This window comes from Aethalodelphis obliquidens, unplaced genomic scaffold (assembly GCF_003676395.1).
Source record: "Aethalodelphis obliquidens isolate GAN/ISIS:26980383/991018 unplaced genomic scaffold, ASM367639v1 scaffold3, whole genome shotgun sequence".
NCBI lineage: Eukaryota > Metazoa > Chordata > Mammalia > Artiodactyla > Delphinidae > Aethalodelphis > Aethalodelphis obliquidens.
Genome location: NW_020837947.1, coordinates 20,474,642 through 20,488,244, shown reverse-complemented (window position 1 = coordinate 20,488,244; position 13,603 = coordinate 20,474,642). Strand labels below are relative to the sequence as shown.

At 38.6% G+C, this 13,603-nt stretch overlaps 1 long non-coding RNA gene across 2 annotated transcripts; it reads left to right on the top strand.

Annotated features, from left to right (window-relative positions):
- Positions 1-11,598: 11,598 nt before the first annotated feature.
- Positions 11,599-13,085, top strand: LOC113608340 (uncharacterized). 2 transcript variants are annotated; one of them, XR_003428312.1, is made up of 2 exons: positions 11,599-11,812; positions 12,056-13,085. It is a non-coding gene; the product is annotated as an uncharacterized LOC113608340 (long non-coding RNA). The 2 variants fall into 2 exon arrangements; XR_003428313.1 differs by having other exon boundaries at positions 11,599-11,891.
- The last annotated feature ends 518 nt before the right edge of the window (positions 13,086-13,603 follow it).

Here is a 13,603-nt window from a genome sequence, read left to right as displayed (position 1 = left end):
TGCTAATAGTGCTCTTTCAAACTCTTTCTTGTTGAAACTCCTTTGCCTTGCAGACAAGGCTCTCCAGGAGCTAGCAATCATGGAGTATTTACTATGTGCCAGGCAGTGTATTAAGCCCTTTATATGCATGATCTCAGTGAATCCTCAGTACATCTCTATGAGTAGAATAGCCTGTCCCTAAGAACACTCCAAGATTCCCCGCAAAGCAACCTCTCTCTCCTGGTTATCCTACATATACAAGGGGATGTGTTGTTTCTGCCCTGGAGCTTTTCAGGAGGCCTCTGGGGAGATGGCTGTCCCTAGAGATGGAAGCTCCCAGAAAAGAGAATGTCAGAGTGGTCAACACCTATTGTCTTCTGCTTTCTGTATTAGCTACAATTCCTCAACAACAAATAAACTCTATGCCCACTGATCCAGTGACTCAACATTTACTGAGTACCTACTTTGGAATTTATATTCTACAGTTTATTTTGGTGAAGGAAATAAAAAACAACACAGTTTAATTTCATATTATTTTACCATAGACTAGTCAGTTATTCTAATACCACTTGCTGAGGTATATATTTCCCTCTCTGATCTGAAATAGCACATTAAAAAAATTCCTCATAAAAGAATTTCATATATGTGTGTGTTTATCTGGACTTTGCACACTCAAATTTAGTATTTATTCCTGGGGATGACCTTGTAATTGTGTTTTTCTTTTAGCTTTTTGTTTTGAAATAATTATAGACTCACAGGAAGTTGCACAGATAGCACAGGGTTCCATGTACCCTCCCCACTTTGGTGACATCTTACATAACTGCACAACATCAACACCAGGAAATTGATGTTGGTAACTTGCTGTTAACTATACTTATTTGGTTTTTCACCATTTAAAAAAATTTCAGGCACTGTTGATATGTGTGTGTCTATAGTTCTATGCAATTTTATTTCATATATAGATTCATGCTACCACCACCACAATCAAGATACAGAGTGATTCCATGAACAAACTCTTAGTATTTGCACCCACCTCTCACCTTCCCCCACCCCACCATTCTCATCCCTGTCCCCTAGCAACCACTAATGTCTCCATCTCTATCATCTTATCGTTTTGAGAATGCCTTATAAATGGAATCACACCGTATGTAACTTTTTAGCAGTACCATTTTCCACTGAGCATAATGCCCTTGAGGTCTATACAGGTGGCTGCCTGTATCAACAGTTCATTTCTTTTTATTACCAAGTAGCATTACATTGTATGGATGTAAGTGTGTTCAACCATTCATCCGTTGAAGAACATTTGGGTGGTTTGTAGTGTTTTGTTATATTATGAATAAAGCTGCTATGAACACCCACATATAGATTTCTGTATGACTAGAAGTTTTCATTTCTCTGGGATAAAAGAGTGTGACTGCTCGATTATATGGTAAGTGCATATTTTGTTTTGTAAAACGTTGCCAAATGCTTTTCCAGAGTACCTATACCATTTTACATTCCCACCAGCAATGTATGAGAAAGTCAGTTTCTCTGTATCCTTGCTAGCATTTAGCATTATCACTATTTTTTCTGTTTTTTGAAAAATTGTGATACAATTCACATACCATAAAAATCACCCTTTTAAATCATACAATTCAGTGGGTTTTCACATATGCACCATCACCACTATCTAATGCCAGAACATTTTAATCGTACCTGAAAGAACCCCTGTGCCCATTAGCAGTTATTACCCACTCCCCACCCCTCCCCCCAGCCCCTGGCAACCACCAGTCTACTTTGTGTCTCTATAGACTTGCCTATTCTAGACACTTCATATAAATGGAATCAATATATGGTCTTTTATGGTAACACTATTTTTAATTTTAGTAGTTCTAATAGGTGTGTAGTGTTATCTAATTGTAGTTTTAATTTGTATTTCCTTAATGGTTAATGATGTTGAACATCTTTTCATGGCCGTGCTTATCGGCCATCCTTATTTCTTTTTGGTGAAATATTTTTTTCATGCCTTTTGTTTGCTCTATAACTGGATCATTTACTATTGAGTTTTGAGAGTTTTTTAGATATTCTAGGTATAAGGCCTTTGTTAGATACTGTATATGGCTTGCAAATCCTCTCCAAGTTTGCAGTTTGTCTTTTCATCCTCTTTGCAAGGTCTTCCATAGCACAAAAGTTTTTCTTTTTTTTTAAAATTTATTTATTTTATTTTTGGCTGTGTTTGGTCTTCGTTGCTGCACACAGGCTTTCTCTAGTTGTGGCGAGCAGAGCTACTCTTCGTTGCGGTGTGCGGCTTCTTACTGTGGTGGCTTCTCTTGTTGCGAAGCACGGGCTCTAGGCGCACAGGCTTCAGTAGTTGCAGCACGCAGGCTCAGTAGTTGTGGCTCGTAGGCTCTAAAGCACAGGCTCAGTAGTTGTGGCGCATGGGCTTAGTTGCTCCGCGGCATGTGGGATCTTCCCGGACCAGGGATCGAACCCTTGTACCCTGCATTGGCAGGCAGATTCTCAACCACTGTGCCCAGGGAAGGCCCAAAAGTTTTAAATTCTGGAAATTTATTAACGTCTTCCTTAATGATCATACTTCTGGTGTTATGTCTAAGAACTTGCCTAGCTAGCCCTGCTCCAAAGAATACACAAAAACAAAAAGCACATAATAACCAACCTATTGAAAGTTAGTAATATAGAGGAAAACCTTAAAAGGAACTTAGAAAAAATGTACATTAAATATAGACTTTAAAGTGCTGAAAGAGAAGGTACAAAAGGAATTATTGATATTTTAATTTCATGAATATATATATGAATATGTGTGTATACATATACACACAGGGGGTCGACCTTACACAGTTGGATTGCTGGTTAAGCAGACTCTGCAAGGCTGATACTGGAGCCTGAAGTCCAGACAGGCAGACAGGAAAGGAATATGGGCATAAAGTGAGGGAGAGTAAGAGCAAGTACCCCAGAAGGGTTTTAAACACTTTGTTTAATGGAGAATATATCCGGCTAGGCCCCAGCAAAAAACAATTTCCTTCCAGGCAGGATTTAGGTGAGAATCTATTAAGTTTACATAAGTGAAGACAGGTGAAGAGAACCAGGAAGGAAACTTGAGGCATCCAGAACCGGCAGGAAGGCTTTCCTTCTCCGGAGCTGCAAGCAGGCCCCAGGCTCCACGGGAGCCACAGTGATCAGGGACACTGTTACTGCCAGAACCTTGGTGTCACCTGGAAGGGAGTGGAAAAGAAATATTCTGTCTGGTCTCATCCTGCCTTTGGAACTCCTGGGGATCAAAGAAGCAGATAGAATGGCTGAAAATGAACCTGGGAGGACACACAGAGAATAGCTAGCACAGTGAACGATATCTAATTCAGCCAAACTTCCTAACATTTTACCAAAGAGCCTGAAATAGTTATAATGGTAAATATATAGTACAGAGTTTACATTTTCTGTGAAACTTGTTCTTTTCCACTGGTGTTGAAACATATTCATCATCATCTTGACAAATGCCATTAATTTTCATTTTCCCTCAAATGGAACATTGCCCTAAAAATAATTTTCATAGGAAAGACGGACTCAACTCTCAATAAAAGTGATTTATGGAAATCTGCCATGTTCTCACTCGGCTACTCAAATTTTCTCCATGCAGTCAACTTTCTTAAGTGTTCTGAGCCACAGTAACTCATGGTCAGGCATTGAAATGCAATTCAACTATTACAAAGATGAAAGTGTATGATGGGTTAATACATCATTCAAGTAATAACATAAGAAAGCAAGCAGCTCAATAAAGTCAAAGCACTCTATGCACTTAGTTTGAAAAGTGGTGGATTTAACTCACAAAGTCAATGCCGTAACAAAACACCTCTCAAGTACACTCTAACCTTGAGTATAAGTTTAAAAAGTCAAGCATTACTCTCTGGCTCTTTCTTTGGAATATAATTGGCACTCACCCTTTCTTCCTTCCTCCCTTCCTCCTTTCTTCCCTCCTTCCCTCTCTTCCCTTCTGTCTCTATTTTCAAGCACTTTTATGTACACTGTCTTATTTAATCCCGAATAGAGGTATTATCCCATAATGTAGATGATAAAACTGAAGCCCAGGAACTTTGAATAACTTGCCCACTGTATCTAGCTAGGGAAGGTACAACCCAAAATTGAAAGCAGATAATTTGCTTCCAAAATTCCCTACTTTAATTAAAATACTTTGTAATATTTTAAAACACCATTTACCTGCCTGCTGACTCTGTAACCTATACTTTCTGTGACCTGTCATCTTAAAAATCAGTCTTCTAGCTTCACTCTTATGATCGCCCTGCTTTGCTAGAGGGCTGTGTTAATATAGCCTCACAGAAAAGCTTAAAAAAATTTTTTTAAACTTCTTTGTAAATTTATCAGTTCTACAGTGACTTTCTTAAAAAACTTCAAGCATGAATAGTGACCTTTAAAAGCCACTCTAGGTCAAGAGATAATAACTTCGCTATAGGAACAGAAGTCATCAAATGCACCTGAAACGTACATAACCCGCTCCTAAATCAACCCGAAAGAGGTGTCTTGCCAAAAGTCTGTTTGTCTATTTAATCTTCAACAAGTAGTGGAGAATGCAGGGTAGAGGGTAGGGTTTCTCAGACACTTATTTTCAGGAAAATCTACTCTCATTCACCACTTTCTCTCCATTCACAATATAATACTAATAGTATTTATTGAGTACTTACTTCTTGCCAAACATTCTTCTCAGATCTTTACATAGTAAACTCACTTAATCATCATATGGATCCTGTGAGGTAGGTGCCCTTATAATCTTGATTTTACAAATAAAGAAGCAAGCAGAGGGATGTGAGTAACTTGGTCCAGCTAGTACTGGCAGAGCCCAGGTGGTCTGACTCTTATACTCTGCATCTTACTGCCCTCCAGCCCAGGCCTTCATCAGGTCCCACTTAGATGTACTCCCATCCACCTGTGACCGTCTTCCAGAACAGGAACCATCTGTTCTAGTAGAGTGCTCAGTACTATAAACGCTCGGCAAAATTTATTGAGTGATTGATGAATGACAGGAAGGAAGGAAGGTAGGAAGGAAGGAAGGACAGAAGGAAGGAAGGAAAGAAGGGTGAAAGAATATACAAACAGGGGTTCAGAAAGGTCAGAAAAAGAAGGATTCTTTTAGAGTAGGTGGAGTAAGAAGAACAGGTTACATCAAGGAGTCTTGAATTTCAATAAGCAAAGATAAAGAAAAGGGAATTTAGGTGGACAGTTATATAAATAATTATATAAAGAAATTGGAAATTACATAAAGAACTTGGAAAGCCTGAAGATGCATTCAGAGAACAGCAAGTTGCATAAATTGGCAGGGACTTAGTCTTGGGCTGCACGAGGGGAATGCAGGGGGAGGTATGATCAGGTAAGTTGAGGCTAGTTTGTTGAATGTTTTAAATGGCAGGCTGGAGGGATTGCTGCATAAAGAATTGGAAGCCGCTGGAGGAGTCTGAAGGAAGAGGAGAGAGGATGACAGTCTCAAGACTGCACTAGGGAAGCTAAAATGGCATAAAATTTCAGAGAGGGTGTGACTTTGCTTCAGCCAGTCTGGTGGCATAACCAAACCAATTCCACTATAAATTAAACTGTCTCCTTGAGGCTCTTTGTCCCACACAGGTAATGTGAATTCCGACTTCAAATTTCTATGACTATCAACTTTATGCAAATTCTCAGGGGGGATTTTTTTCCTCCCCACATCTTGGGTCACATTTAGACAGAGGTAAGACCCAGATTGAGACAAGATGGCGGGCTTTCAATGAGGAGCTGTCAGGGGATGAAAATTGGTGTGACTAGAAGCAGATTGTAAAGGCAGTCTCTATCAACATTTTTTCCACTCCATCTGATAAGCATCTTGATTCTTTATGGCAGCAGCAGCAATAAAATAGGTAATATCAAACAGAACTATCTTGAAACATTTATTTCTAATCCAAAATGGAGCTTTATACAGTGTTTGTTATAAATCTACATATTCTTCTCTTCCAGATGACTATAAATGCAAAGCAGAGCTTCCTTTGACACTTTCAACAATGAATAGATTCACCCAGGCAGAAAATCAATAAGGAAAAATTGGAGTTAGTCTGCATGTTAGACCAGATGGGCTTAACAGATATTTATAGAACATTCCATTCAACAGCAGAATAAACCCTTTCTCCAGTACACATGGAAATTTCTCCAGGATAGATCATATATTAGGCCACAAAACACCCCTTAATAAATTTAAGAAGATTGAGATCATATCAAGCATATTTTTTTACTACAATGGTATGAAACTAGAAATTGACTACAAGAAGAAAACTCGAAAATCCACAAATATGTGGAGATTGAACAATGCCACTGAACAACTAATGGGTCAAAGAAGAAGTCAAAAGAGAAAATTTAAAATATCTTGAGATAAATGAAAATGGAAGCACAACATCCCCAAACATATATAATACAGCAAAGCAGTTCTAACAGGGAAGTCCACAGCAATAAATGACTATATTAAGAATAAATAAAGACTCAAATAAACAACCTTCCTCTACACATCAAGGAACTAGAAAAAGAAGAATAAAATAAGTCCAAAGTTACCAGAAGGAAATATGAAATATCAGAATGGAAATAAAAGAAATAGAGAATAATGACAGTAGAAAAAAATCAGTGAATCTAAGAGCTGGTTTTTTTTCTTTTTTAATAAAGAGAAACAAAACTGACAAACTTTTATCTAAACCCACCGAGAAAAAAAAAAAGAGAGAGGACGCAAATAAATAAAATTAGAATTGAAAGAGGAGACATTACAACTGATACCATAGAAATACAAAAGGTTATAAGAGGTCACTAGGAACTATTATATATGAACCAATTGGACAACCTAGGAGAAATGGAAAATTCCTAGAAACATACAACTTACTAAGACTGAATCATGAAGAAATAGAAAATCTGAACTGTTCCATTACTAATAAGGAGATTGGATCAGTAATTTAAAAACCTCCCAACAAACAAAAGCCCAGGCCCAGATGGCTTCACCGGTGAGTTCTACCAAATATTTAAAGAAGAATTAATACCAATCCTCTCTAACTCTTCCAAAAACTAGAAGAGGAAGGAACACTTCCAAACTCACCTTACGAGGCCAGCATTACCCTAATACGAAATACAGGCAAGAGCACTACAAGAAAAGAAAATTACAGGCCAATATTCCTGATAAACATAGATGCAAAAATCCTCAACAAATATTAGCAAACCAAATTCACTAATACAGTAAAAGGATCGTACACAATCAAGTGGGATTTATTCCAGGGATGCAAGGATCGTTCAACATCTGTAAATCAATCAATGCGATACATCACAATAACAAAATGAAGGATAAAAATCATATAATCATTTCAGTAGATGCAGAAAAAGCATTTGACAAAATTCAACATCCATTCATGATAAAATCTCTCAACAAACTGGGTATAGAGGAAATGTACCTCAACATAATAAAAACCACATACAACAAGCCGGCAGCTGACATCATGCTCAATGGTGAAAAGCTGAAAGCTCGTCCTCTAAGATCAGGAACAGGACAAAGATGCCCACTCTTGTCACTTTTATTTGATATACTACTGGAAGCCCTAGCCAGAGAAACTGGGCAAGAAAAAGAAATAAAAGTCATCCAAATCAGAAAGGAAGAAGAAAAATTTTCTCTACTTGTGGATGATACGTTATAAATAGAAAACTATAAATACTCCATCAAAAAAAACTGTTAGAGCTAACAAATGAATTCAGTAAAGGTAGAGGATACAAAATTAATATACAAAAATCAGTTGTGTTCCTATACACTAGGAACAAACTATTAAAAAGAGAAATTAGGAAAATAATCCTATTTACAATTGCATCAAAAAGAATAATATACCTAGGAAAAAATTTAACCAAGGAGGTGAATATACTTGTCGGCCAATCCTAACACTTTTGCCCATTCTGACTGATTGATTTTCAATCAATTGAAAATTGAAAGAAATTGAAGAAGACATAAATAAATGAAAAGGTATTCTGTGCTCATGAACTAGAAGAATCAATGTTGTTAAAATATCCATACACCCAAAGCAGTTTGATAGGTATTCAATGCAATCTCTATCAAAATTCCAACGGCATTTTCACAGAAACAGTATGGTATTGGACATAAATACAGACACATAGATCAATGGAATAGAATAGAGAGCCCAGAAATAAACTCATGCATATATGGTCAATTAACTTTCCACAAAGGAGCCAAGAATATACAATGGGAAAAGGACAGTCTCCTTAATAAATGGTGTTAGGAAAACTGGACAGCCAAATGCAAAAGAATGAAACTAGACCTCTATCCTACACCATACACAAAAATCAACTCAAAATGGATTAAACACTTGATCATAAGACCTGAAACCATACGAGTCCTAGAAGAAAACATAGGGGTAAACTCCTTGACACTGGCAATGATTTTTTGGATTGGACACCAAAGCAAAGGCAACAAAGGCAGAAATAAACCAATGAGACTACATCAAATAAAAAGCTTCTGCACAGCAAAGGAACCCATCATCAAAATGAAAAGTTAATTTACCGAATGAGAGAATATATTTGCAAATCATATATCTTGATAAGGGGTTAATGTCCAAAATATGTAAAGGACTCATACAACTCAAAAGCAAAAAACCAATCAGATTTTTAAATGGGCAGAGGAACTGAATAGACATTTCTCCAAAGAAGACATACAAATAGTCAACAGCACATGAAAAAGTGCTCAACATCACTAATCATCAGGGAAATGCAAATCAAAAACAAAATGAGTTATCACCTCACCTGTTAGAAAGGCTATCATCAAAAAGACAAGAGAGGGCTTCCCTGGTGGCGCAGTGGTTGAGAGTCTGCCTGCCAATGCAGGGGACACGGGTTCGTGCCCCGGTCTGGGAAGATCCCACATGCAGCGGAGCGGCTGGGCCCGTGAGCCATGGCCGCTGAGCCTGTGCGTCCGGAGCCTGTGCTCCGCAACGGAAGAGGCCACAACAGTGAGAGGCCCGTGTACCACAAAAAAAAAAAAAAAAAAAGACAAGAGATAAAAACTGTTGGTGAGAATGAGGAGAAAAGAGTACTTTTGTGCACTGTTGGTGGGAATGTAAATTGGTGCAGCCACTATGGAAGACAGTATGGAAGTTCCACCTCAAATTAAACAGAACTACTGTATGACCCAGCAATCCCAATTCTGGATATAAATCCAAAGGAAATGAAAACAAGATATCAAAGATATATCTTCACTCCCACGTTCACTGCAGTATTATTCACAATGATCAGGATATGGAAACAACCTAAGTGCCCATCAACAGATAAATGGGTAAGGAATATATGTTATACATAAACACCTATCTATCTACCTACCTATCTATATTTATATAATAAATATAAACAATACATAAAGTACATATGTAATATGATTTAGCCATGAGAAAGAAAGAAATCCTGCCATTTGCAACAACATGGATGGACCTTGAGGGCATTATGCTAAGTGAAGTAAGCCAGACACAGAAAGGCAATTACTTCATCATATCACTTATATGTGGAATCTTTAAAATAAATCAAACATATGGGACTTCCCTGGTGGCACAGTGGTTAAGAATCCACCTGCCAATGCAAGGGACACGGGTTCTATCCCTGGTCTGGGAAGATCCCACATGCTGCGGAGCAACTGAGCCTGTGTGCCACAACTACTGCAGCCTGCGTACCCTAGAGCCCGCGCCGCAACTACTGAGCCCGTGTGCTGCAACTACTGAAACCTGTACGCCTAGAGCCCGTGCTCCGCAACAGGAGAAGCCACCGCAATGAGAAGCCTGCGCACCGCAACGAAGAGTAGCCCCCACTCACTGCAACTAGAGAAAGCCCATGCACAGCAACTAAGATCCAGCACGGCCAAAATAAATTTTTTTTAATTTAAAAAAAGAAAAGTCGAACATAGAAACAGAGATTAGAAAAGTGGTTGTCAGAATCTGCAGGCTGGGGGAAATAAGGAAAGTTTGGTAAAAGGTTACAGACTTTCAGCTATGAGATGAATAAGGTCTGAGGATTTAATGTAAAACGTGGTGACCATAGCTGATAACACTGTACAGTTGACCCTTGTACCCTTGTACAGCATGGGTTTGAACTGCATGGTTCCACTTACACACATATTTTTTTTTCAATTAAACGCATACTACACGGTCTGTGGTTTGTTGAATACTTGGATGTGAAACTGCGGTTACAGAAGCCTGACTATAAAGTTATACTCCGATTTTCTACTGTGTGGGAGGTTGACACCCCTAGCCACCATATTTTTCAAGGGTCAACTGCATTATATAATTGAAATTTGCTAAGAGAATAGAACTTAAATGTTCTCACCAAAAAAAAAAAGGATAAATATGTGAGGTGATGGATGTGTTAATTAACTAGATGGTGGGAATCCTTTCACAATGTATACATATATCAAATCACCACCATGTATACTTTAAATTGCTTACAATTTTATTTGTCAATTATACCTCAATAAAGCTGAAAAAAATCATCAAGCTGCCTTAATGATTCAAGATGAATGTATAGTTTAAAAGGAAAAATCAGGGACTTCCCTGGTGGTTCAGTGGTTAAGACTGCACTCCCAATGCAGGGGGCCTGGGTTCCATCCCTGGTCAGGAACTAGATCGCACATACCGCAACTAAAGGAGCCCACATGCTGCAAGACCCGAACGCGGCAACGAATATCCTGCGTGCTGCAACTAAGACCCAGCACAGCCAAATAAATAAATATTAAAAAAATGAAATAAAAGGAAAAATAATAGCCATGATAAGGAGGATCATTCAAATGAGCATTGTCTTCAAAATAAAGACAGCCATATAGATAAGTGAAATACAAAAAACCCCAATGCCCTTTTCTACTTTTGGAACAAACATTTGTGGTTTTGCTTCATCAAAAAAAAACATCAAGGGCTTCCCTGGTGGCACAGTGGTTAACAATCTGCCTGCCAATGCAGTGGACACAGGTTTGAGCCCTGGTCTGGGAAGATCCCTCAGGCCGCAGAGTGGCTGAGCCTGTACACCACAACAACTGAGCCTGCGCTCTAGAACCCGCGAGCCACAACTACTGAGCACACGTGCCACAACTACTGAAGCCCGTGTGCCTAGAGCCCGTGCTCTGCAACAAGAGAAGCCACCGCAATGAGAAGCCCGTGCACCGCAATGAAGAGCAGCCCCCGCTTGCAGCAACTAGAGAAAGCCCATGCGCAGCAACGAAGACCCAACGCAGCCAAATATTTAAAAAAATACAAAAAAGTACATTAAATCAATGCTGTTTATTTTAATATTATTAACTTTATACTTGTAATGTGTGGGTTGGTTTGGGTTTTATAGTTTTTTTAAAGAGTCTGTAGTCATAAGGAATTTGTACCATGTTTATATGTTACCTTGCATTTATATTATGTTTGGGTAATTTGTCAACACTGGGTGCCATATATTCTTCCTTGAAGAGGAGTGTACTCATTACTTAGGCTGGAGAAATGATGTACTATGACCATGAAAGAAATAAGGCGTGAATAGATTATGTTCAGCACTCATATCTGCATTGTAATCAATTACGAATTTTGATTTGCACGGGGGCATGTGTTTTAAATGTTTCTTTGTGACTAGGGATGTTGAGTTGTGTCAAAAGTTCCTGTTTCATAATTGACCTTTGCCACCATCAACTTATAGAAAATAGGGTTTCAAGAAGTCAGATGGAGTGGCCTGCTTTCAACACCCAGAGCTAGTGATGCAGGACCAGGTCAGCTCCTACCAAGGATTCCTGCTCACACTGGGACACGTAAGTAAGGTAAGGAGCTGTGGACCTGAGGGGAACATCTGTCAGCTTCTCCAAAGTCTTCTCAACAAGATCATCATCGCAAGAGCAGGTATCCTCAAGGAAAGACTGTGCATTGAATCTATGAGTTCACTTCTCAGACTTCAAGCTATTTTCACTGTATCACTTTTTACTAAGTTCATCTTAAAAATACTCATCTTTTGAAACACTTTTTTTTTTTGTGGTACCAATATTGTATTTTTACATTTTCTTTAGGGTCATGAAAGAATGCTGGTTGTGGTCCATGAACTCACAGAAATTATAAACCATCTTTGAGGAAAGAATCAGTCCATCTGAAGAGTGTGTTAAAGGGAAAAATAAGACAAAGACATGGAGCTGCAGCAAGGGGACAAAATGGATGAAGAGGAAAAAGAGAAGAAAACCACATATTTTTGCTGTAGAAACATGTAGTTTCTAAATGGATAGCACAACTTAAGTAAGGCTTTTTGCTGTAGAAACATAGTTTCTAAATGGATAGCACAAATTCTTCTAAATGAACAAAATATGGATGTAAAAATACTTAGTCTGTGAAAGCCACACTTTTGAGAACTAATTTAATTACTCAAATTCAAAACCAGTATTTAAAGGCTTATGACTAAATATTACCTTGTTTGTTACATTCTGGCTTGGCTTGTTTGTTACATTCTGCTTACGCTTTTTTTGTTTCACTTTTATCAGTTCTGCAGACAGGACTATGGTGCAAAAAAGGGTTTACCAGAAGTGAGTATTGAGCAACAGTCTCATCTTAAAATACTTTTGCAAGTTGTTATGCAAAATCAGTTGCAGAAAAATTATTGAGCTATTAAACAGATCAATTATGCTATCTGCAGTCGAGATTTGTTCAGCCCGTTCTCTTTCAGAGAATGTTCTATTTGTATGCATAGAGTAGCCAATACATGCTAAATGTCAGGCCTCTTACAACAAGTATGCCAATATAGCAGAGGAAAGTTTTCATTTAATTTGCATTAAAATAGAAATACAATGGTGTCATTTCAGGAACTGTAAAATTTAACTAATACCAAAACAGTACAATTTCCACCCTCATTTTCTATCCCCTCTTGTGTACCATGCACAGAAAAACAAGCTTTACTAAACAAGAGATTTGCTTTTCTATGAGAGCTACCTGTTGCATTTTTTTCTTTTCTTTTCTTTTTTTTTTTTTAGTAATTTTTCTAAGCTTACTTAGATTTTGACATTGCTCTTTGAATGCAGGAGACACGATGAAATAAATTATTTGCTTTGGAAAGTTCTTATTTTTTGTTTTTTCTGTGGTCTTTGAGTTGCTCTTGGATGCTTTACTGGTAGTTAAGAACATAGACTTGGGCTTCCCTGGTGGCGCAGTGGTTGAGAGTCCGCCTGCTGATGCAGGGGACACGGGTTCATGCCCCGGTCCGCGAGGGTCCCACATGCCGCGGAGCGGCTGGGCCCGTGAGCCATGGCCGCTGAGCCTGCGCGTCCGGAGCCTGTGCTCCGCAATGGGAGAGGCCGCGGCAGTAAACATAGACTTTTGTGTTGGACACTAGGATTTGAATCTAGGGTCCTTTGCTTGCTGGTGCTGCGACAGTGGACAGGAGAGTCCTTTTTTTTAATATATATATATATATATACATACATATACATTTATTTACTTACTTTTGGCTGCGTTGGGTCTTCATTGCTGCGTGGGTTTTCTCTACTTGTGGCGAGCGGAGTCTACTCTTCGTTGTGGTGCACGGGCTTATCGCGGTGGCTCCTCTTGTTGCGGAGCACAGTCTCTAGGCACGT